Below are 7,608 nucleotides of genomic sequence, written 5' to 3'. Positions count from 1 at the left end.
GGGTGGCACTCCAATGGAGAAATGTGACACCATGGTGGTCCGTAAACATTTGTACCAAGCTGTACATTGTACAACCCCGACAACTAACAAACACTGCTCGGTAAGGTCAGTGTTCCAATTTGAGATTTTGCTGCCTATTTCTTCCCAAAAGGCTGCTCTTGCAAAAACGCTTAAGAAAGTCATTTGGGTGAACTCCGGTGTACCAAGACAAGTGCAGAACAAAAAAACTTATAGTTAGACTTTGAAGGCAGTAGTCAACATAAATAAGTTTTACCTCTGAGCGATGATTGCCCATTCAAGGCAAACTCATAGGTTCACCACATCATCTAAACTTCTTCGGTCTGTTACAGCTTGTTTCTGTCCACAACGACATCTTTAAGGTGCATATCCTGTGCCACGCAACCAGAGGAGTGGTTACATGAACTATCATTCATCGAGCATTTGTGAGGAGATTGTTAGAGGAATCAGTCAGACAGATGCGTTTCAGATGATTTTTTTTTTAAGTTTTCAGGTTTTTATTGTTATTCCATGACAGTATACACTGATTACTGATAACAAGACTGAGAGGGCAAGCCCTGTTGAACAGTCCAAGACACAGTCAATGCAAATGTCTACACAATTTGAGGGGAACAGAAATACCAAGAACACATGACAAGTATAAGAAACAAATAGCAAAGATATTGCACAGCAGAGAAATGCACATAATCAAAAAGTAATTGCATGTCACCCTACGTATCAGCAGAAAAGTCCTGTTTGATGGTGCTTTTGAAGGATGCCAGATTATTGTTGGAATGAATGTGTAGAGCAGTGTTGCTCAAACTGTGGGTCATGACCCCCAAATGAGCTGTTGAAAGATTCATTGTTTCACGCCCCACCAGAGGCGTAAAGCTCAATTCATGTTCAAAGCATTATTGGACTGTCATGTGTTGTCACATGACAGTGCTGCATTCATCAGTAAATGATGTAGATGTGAAGGTCCTTAAGCATGAATTCAACAGATCCTCTGGCTGGGTGTATTTCCTGCTGCTTGGCACACTCTTGGAATCTGGTTGAAAAGCTGCTTCTGAAAACTGCCCTGCTGCTATGGCTTTCTTCACACCATCTGTGCATCAATATTCGAACAGATTGGGACAAAAGTTTATGGGGTGTTGCATTTCTTCATGGAGTGACACCCTAGCAGCAAACAGGAGTGGCCACACACACTGAGAGGTGCACAGAACAGCCAGTCCAGTCACCTGTTTCTTATTCGATATCTTCCTGCTAGCCAGCAGGGGGCCGCTCCGATGAGGTGCAAGGCAACAGGCTCATTGATATGGTGTCCAGCTGGAATTTGTGGTATTTTGGAACGATGTATTGCTAACGAGACTAGTAAAAACATCCAAAACTGGACTGAGTGTTTGGCTCACTGAGGTTGCCGAAGAGCTATGTTTCCTTGAGGCGTGAAACAAAGCTTGATAAAATGAATCAACCAAGTTGTGTGATCTAGCTGGCCAATACTGCGTAGATTTGCCTACCTTGAGGACTTTTGCCTCTCTTGTAACAAATGCTAAATAAATGCAATCAAGCATACATTGGAACTCAGTTGCTGAGACAAGACACATGAACATACAAACATATGTGATTGTGCTAGTTATTTTCACGCATATAGTATGATCTTCTGAATTCCCAGTAGCTGTTCGAACATCAGGTTCCAGAACTGTTGTTCTTATTTGCATTTCTGCAGTGGTTGGCTTTCACATAGCTGCACCCGTTTTAACTCCTTGCATCTTTGTTGAGACAAAGCGGAGTTGTTTGACATTTTTGTTCAGTAGTGTCACAGCAGGTTTAGCATAGCATAGCATAGCCAACAGGGGCATAGCCAGGGGGGTTCAAACCCCCCAAGATCGTACCTTTTGTAGTGCATCTGGGAGGTCCCCATAGAACCCCCCCCCCCCCCCCCCCCGCAATATTTTCTGGCTACCGCACGGATAGCCAACACTAGCATGAGACAAGATAGAAGCCAACTTGAATATAGAAGGCGTACTGATGTGCATGAAAAATTTTAAAATGACTGAGCATTGTATGCGAATTACATTATCAGAATGTTGATGAGAGTCGTGTACCCCGGCCACCATATTTTTGATGATAACGAAAGACTGCAATTGAGCTGGTGTGATGCCAATATATTTTTCCTTTAATCTAATTAAATAATTATGCATTATATATAGTCATGAAGAGTTTGCTGATGGTTGTTGGAAGGGTGTACATTTCCTTAGATAAATCATTCACAAGAATACACACAGCGGCTTTGAGCTCACCAAGGCTTTATTGGTGCAATGCCAACTGATGTTAGTATTTTCATGGTAAAAAGCATCTGTTGCAGCTGAAGAAAACAATACCATCAGTCAGAGGCAGTTGTCTCGTTATATTGCAAGAGAGTACTCAGTACTGGAGAGATATAAACACACAGAATAAAACAAACTGCCTAGTGCAGTGAGTGGAAAGTTTATTCCAGTTCTTATTGGCAGAATATTAACACAATTTTTTCTACAAGATTTCTCAGGTCAGAGCACTATATAGGATATACAAATTGCCAATTATGTTATGTGTATGTATGTACACTTAAATGTATTTACCTGCTGTAATATACCATAGACCAAGCTCAAAATGGGGCATATTGTCTTCATTTGAAAAGTCAATGCAGGAGAGCATGCATTGCTGTAAAGTGTTTCACCTGAACCATTACCCAAAATGTATGAAGTTGCAGTACACAACTATCACATAGAATGACCCATCTGTGGTGCTATGTGTAGAATCTATGCACACTTTTCTTTTGATGTTAACATTGCCTTGAGCTTGAGGGAAAACACAGGACGAGACGAACACATAGACACACGAACCAGCAATGAAGATTTAATACACAAAGTGCAAGAGAGACAGGGTAAAAAGAAAGTGTACACTTCGGCATTAACGTCAAGTCAACACCAGCTAGCTTTCCTGCTTCTCCTATATTCATCACACTTTTGTTGGTGCCCAAATGCCTTAACAGCTGTTTTTGCCATGCCTGTCATGAGAACTAGCAAGAAATCCTCATCTTGCAACAAGTCAGTATTTTCTCGTTGAAAGACAGTAGGATCATCCTTCTTGCCTTTGTGTGTGAGGGAAAGCACTGAACTGTTGTTTGGGCTCTGATAGAACTGACCAACAGGGCAACACTGCTTTGATTGTCGTCGTGTTTCCTCTCACCGTAACATATATTATCAGAGTTCGAGGTAACTCATTACTGTAACTAAGGTCCCTTTTTTGGTAACTTGTAACTTAACTCGGTACCTTTGCGCCTTGGTAACTTTCAGAGGAACTCGTTCCTTTTTAGAGGTAACTTTGCCAAATTAACTTAAGTTCCAAGTTACTTTTAACTCGCTTTTCACTCACGTCCACATATTTTCTTGCTTTCTCTCCGGTTCCTTCATGGCATTTTTTGCCATAAAACGTGATATTCAATCAATTACAGTATTTTATTCAGGAAGTAAGAACCGCTGCCATTGAAACGAAGCTGAACCATTGTGCGCCCACAGGGGGTAAGATGCAAAGCGTTCGAATAGACCTCTACCAGAGAAACGTCATCATGACAATGGTAGACAGACTGAAACCGAAACAAATCGGAAGGAGGGCTGGGTTCCACGAACGGGCACTTGTTCGCTGCCTCCCATTGAAAGAAAAGTAGGACCAAGGGTCGCGTCCCTTTAAGGGACCATGTCGTAATCCCCTCAAGACCGTGGCTTTCGGGCGAGACCTTGTTCACCTCTAGCTTCGAGCTTAGTTCAATTCTACCAAATTTTGGCGCTGTCAAACACTATGACGTCATTTGTTTACAAACAGGGAGAGGTCTATTGTTGGACATAAACGAAAACGATCTGAGCGTGTTGCACTCCTCCGCAGACAACTCAAGGTCTAACTCAACTGCTCACGCGCGCTGCACCTGCGTAATGCTATTTTGTGTCCGAAATAACTCATTCTTTTTTTTAAGTATCTCAGTAACTGCGAGTTACATTTCATGCTGAAGAACTTAGTTACATTTTGCACACGGTAACTTAACTTGTAACGAGTTCTTTTTGACGGGTAACTTCTCCCTCATGGTGGTGTACAAGTACTGCCTTGTAGTGAGGTGAATTGGATCCTTTGAAACATGCCATCCAGCACACCTCGAATACTGAGCTGCATAGTACGCTGAGTGCAATGCCGTCACGTAGTTTCCCTAACATAAACAAATAGTTTCTTGAAGGTAAAAAAAGGACATTCCAGTACAACATAGTGTTTTACAAGTGCCTGCACGGGCACTTGTAAACTTAACTCGCACTCGCTATAACTTGGGCACTCTATTGCATCTTCCTCTGTTTTTGTCAGTGGGGTGTGGGACAGCCCAAAATCATGTGCATAATAGGAAGCTTGGAAGACAAACGAGACCTTGCCAGTTTGGAACATTGCAGACATATCAGCAAGGCAGGTGTCCCCACGCCTGACGGAACCTTGCGATTTGATGGACCTTTTCCTTTGATGTGTCCTCTCTATAAAAGCACCTGATCAGTTACAAATATAATAACACTTTAAACCTCCATCTTTCAATCTTTTTACCCCTGTGCCTTTAGTAAAATGACTCTTGGCTGCATCCTGCATTTCTTCTCTCCATGCCTGAAAATCTGAAATCAGTAAAAATAAGCAATGTCCTCAGTTTCAGCACAATCCTCATGTGTTTCGTAATTTTGTTGCTCCAGTTAAGAATACAGTATGATAATTCTGAATAAAAACACAAATACAAAATAATCGGAATCATTAAGCACAACGAAAGATTACTGATAATTGCCGAAACCACGATATTTCTTACTCATATACCGACTTCGGTGTTAAGACACAACAGGTGACAATTAGACAGTTCGATTACACAGATTTCACGAACACGTCACCAGAATTCGTCCAACTTGGCACTATGGGTGTACAGGCGTCGCCACCCTTAACCGTAGCGCGGGAGCGCGTGGCCTCCTTGCATGCCAGTGCCGCCTTGCGTCGATGCTGGGGTGGAGGCTCTAAGACCATGGTACACGAGCGCCCCCTCTCGATCGGTTGAGCTCAGGGTAATCGGCATGGTACGAATGGATCACCTGCTGGATAGTATCACCTTACGCCTTCGCAAAACAGGCACAATAACCGCGCGTGTGCGTTATCTACCACGCTTTATCTAAATGCCGGTTTGCGGAAGGGCGAGCTTGAGGGGCACAATATTCTGAAATAAGTTTGAGACATATGCAAACACTGTAGGTTCACCCATGTTTGCTCTGAGCATTCTGTTCACTATGATATGTGTTATCACAGATTTTTTTGTTTCTGTTTCATGGTGCTGAGGAAAGGTTTGGTAACGTGTTTGTGTGGATGCAAATATGCCAAAGAAACATTGATATTTTTGCTCGTATACTGATTTTCGTATCGCTGAAGTGTCTGCAGATAGCTAACCGAGTAGGCGGTCCGTGCGTGCTTGCCGTGCCCCTGTCGAGAGGGGGCGCTTGCGCACCAGGGCCCCAGAGTCTCCACCCCAGCACGCCCCATCATCGACACAAGACGGCGCTGGCATGCAAGCAGGCCACGCGCTCCCGCGCTACGGTTAAGGGTGGCGACGCCTGTACATTACGCACCAGTCTGCCGGTTTGTGCCACTGAATCATTTGCTACAACACATGCAAAATAAGAGCGTTGAACGCGAATGGTGTGTAGCATGAGACGTACTTACCAGCTTCAGAATTGCACTCGTGCGTCTTAATTCACTTGGAAGTTATGTACGTACATACACCTGGTACTGCTGCTGCCTGAACTGAGAGGGTGCAGCTGAGAAAAAGTGGACTGACACTTGTTGCATCTGTAGTAACAGAGCGGCCCATTGAACAATTTTGTACAGACGCCCTCACCTTTTGAAGCGACCATGAAACTCGCAGGCGTTGCTGAAACGTCCCCTCACCTGTTGAACATCGACGGACGAGCGGGACATCCAGCGAGGAACTTGAACGGAATATTTGACAAAGTTGCTTCACCGGTACCACAAACCACAGATCTCATCCTCAAACCACGGCCCCAAACAAACAAGGCAAACCGCTGACTGCTAGCGCATGAGCACGCGAAGCGAGCAGACGGCACGGCGGCAGCAAAGAGAGACACGTGACATCACTTCTAGCGCATGCGCAGCGCAACTGCTTTTCCTCTCCCGAAGTTGTAGGTAGAGGTTTGCGCCGAAGCGCCGCCGCCGGAGGTCGGGGCCTCGCCGTCGCCGCCGTACCAAAACTGTCCGCGCGCCGCCGCCGCCGATGTTGAAAAATCGGCGCGGCTGTGTAATGTGCCCATTTTGATCCACTTTCTATAAACGAATATCTCCCATACCTAATATTTTGTTTGTTTTTCTTTTATCTTAGGTTGCAGGTTTCATTTGTGATGTTTTTAGCAGTAACAATTTCATCTCCTGATATGCTGTTTATGCTTTAGAGTTTTGTTTCATAGCCGACCCTGGAGGCACAACTCCAGGAAAACTTGCCATTCAATTCTTGCAGGTTGTTTGCCGGTCGTCCACCAACACCATAGCACTGGTCATTATCCATATACAGGGTGTTTTGTCTTTTATTCGTCACAGAATTTTTGTTTAAAAAATAGCGGAACGAAATAGATGCCGTTTTTGAGTTGGTCAGCCGAATATTATCTCGAAGAAAGTATGTAACTATAAGATCATTAATTACCTCAAATACATTAATTCTTTAATTAAGGGATTTCGCGTAAAAACGGGATAGCAGAACGGAAGATATTCATCGTTGAAAGCCATTCCATGTTTAAGAAATTCTTAAACGCGCACGTGTGTTGAAATATCCGACGCTGAATGTCGCTATGCAAATGAGCCGAAACAAGAAGTACGCAATTTCCGAGCGCAGAAATGACGCGAGCTTCGCCTTACCTGGATTGGAAAGCGATCTATCTGGCCAACAGATTAGCGCCTACACCAATCAGCTCGATCGCTCCAAAGCACTTGGTCTTTTCACTTGGATTGCCCGTCGCTCTTTCTGCGCTCGAAAAGTGCGTAGCAAATAGTGCATTTGTGTGTGCCGGCGAAAAGCACCCAGTCAGAGAGGGTGTTTTCAATCGCGGAATTGCGGGGCTTATAATGCGCGCGAAGCATGGCAGACTCAACCCACTCGTTCTGGACAAGTTTATACTGTAAAACCCTTTAATTTCTTTAATAAGAATTTTGCGAATCGAGAAAATTCGAGGAACTCGAGGAGCGGGCGAAATTTAGTTGTTGCGAATATATCCCTACTCGATTCGCGAAAATTTAGGGCTGCGAAATTAATTATATCGTTTGCTAACGTTCGCATATTTATATGGTTTCCCAAAAAGAGCCACTGGATCAGTGGACAGAGCTTTCACGCGTCGCCGTCCTTTGAACGTTCGGCACTCGCTATAACTGTTATGTGTAGTTGCCATTAAAGGGATGGCTCGTCGTTCTGATTATCTAGCTATGTTGTTCTCTCCAGCGCTTAACGCGCACTTAACGCGCCCAGTCGAAGTTCTTGGGCGACGACCTTCTTGAAGACTTTACTTCTCC

At 44.1% G+C, this 7,608-nt stretch overlaps 1 long non-coding RNA gene across 2 annotated transcripts; it reads right to left on the bottom strand.

The window, feature by feature from the left end:
- Positions 1-1,934: 1,934 nt before the first annotated feature.
- On the bottom strand, positions 1,935-6,244 carry LOC135394367 (uncharacterized). Of its 2 annotated transcripts, XR_010422860.1 has the most exons (4): positions 5,983-6,244; positions 5,758-5,883; positions 4,612-4,676; positions 1,935-4,544 (listed from the first exon to the last, which is right to left on the bottom strand). It is a non-coding gene; the product is annotated as an uncharacterized LOC135394367 (long non-coding RNA). The 2 variants fall into 2 exon arrangements; XR_010422859.1 differs by having other exon boundaries at positions 1,935-4,676.
- Between the last annotated feature and the right edge of the window lie 1,364 nt (positions 6,245-7,608).

This window comes from Ornithodoros turicata, chromosome 5 (assembly GCF_037126465.1).
Source record: "Ornithodoros turicata isolate Travis chromosome 5, ASM3712646v1, whole genome shotgun sequence".
NCBI classification, from domain to species: domain Eukaryota; kingdom Metazoa; phylum Arthropoda; class Arachnida; order Ixodida; family Argasidae; genus Ornithodoros; species Ornithodoros turicata.
The sequence above is the reverse complement of the archived record's forward strand: the minus strand, read 5'-3'. Positions and strand labels throughout refer to the sequence as shown.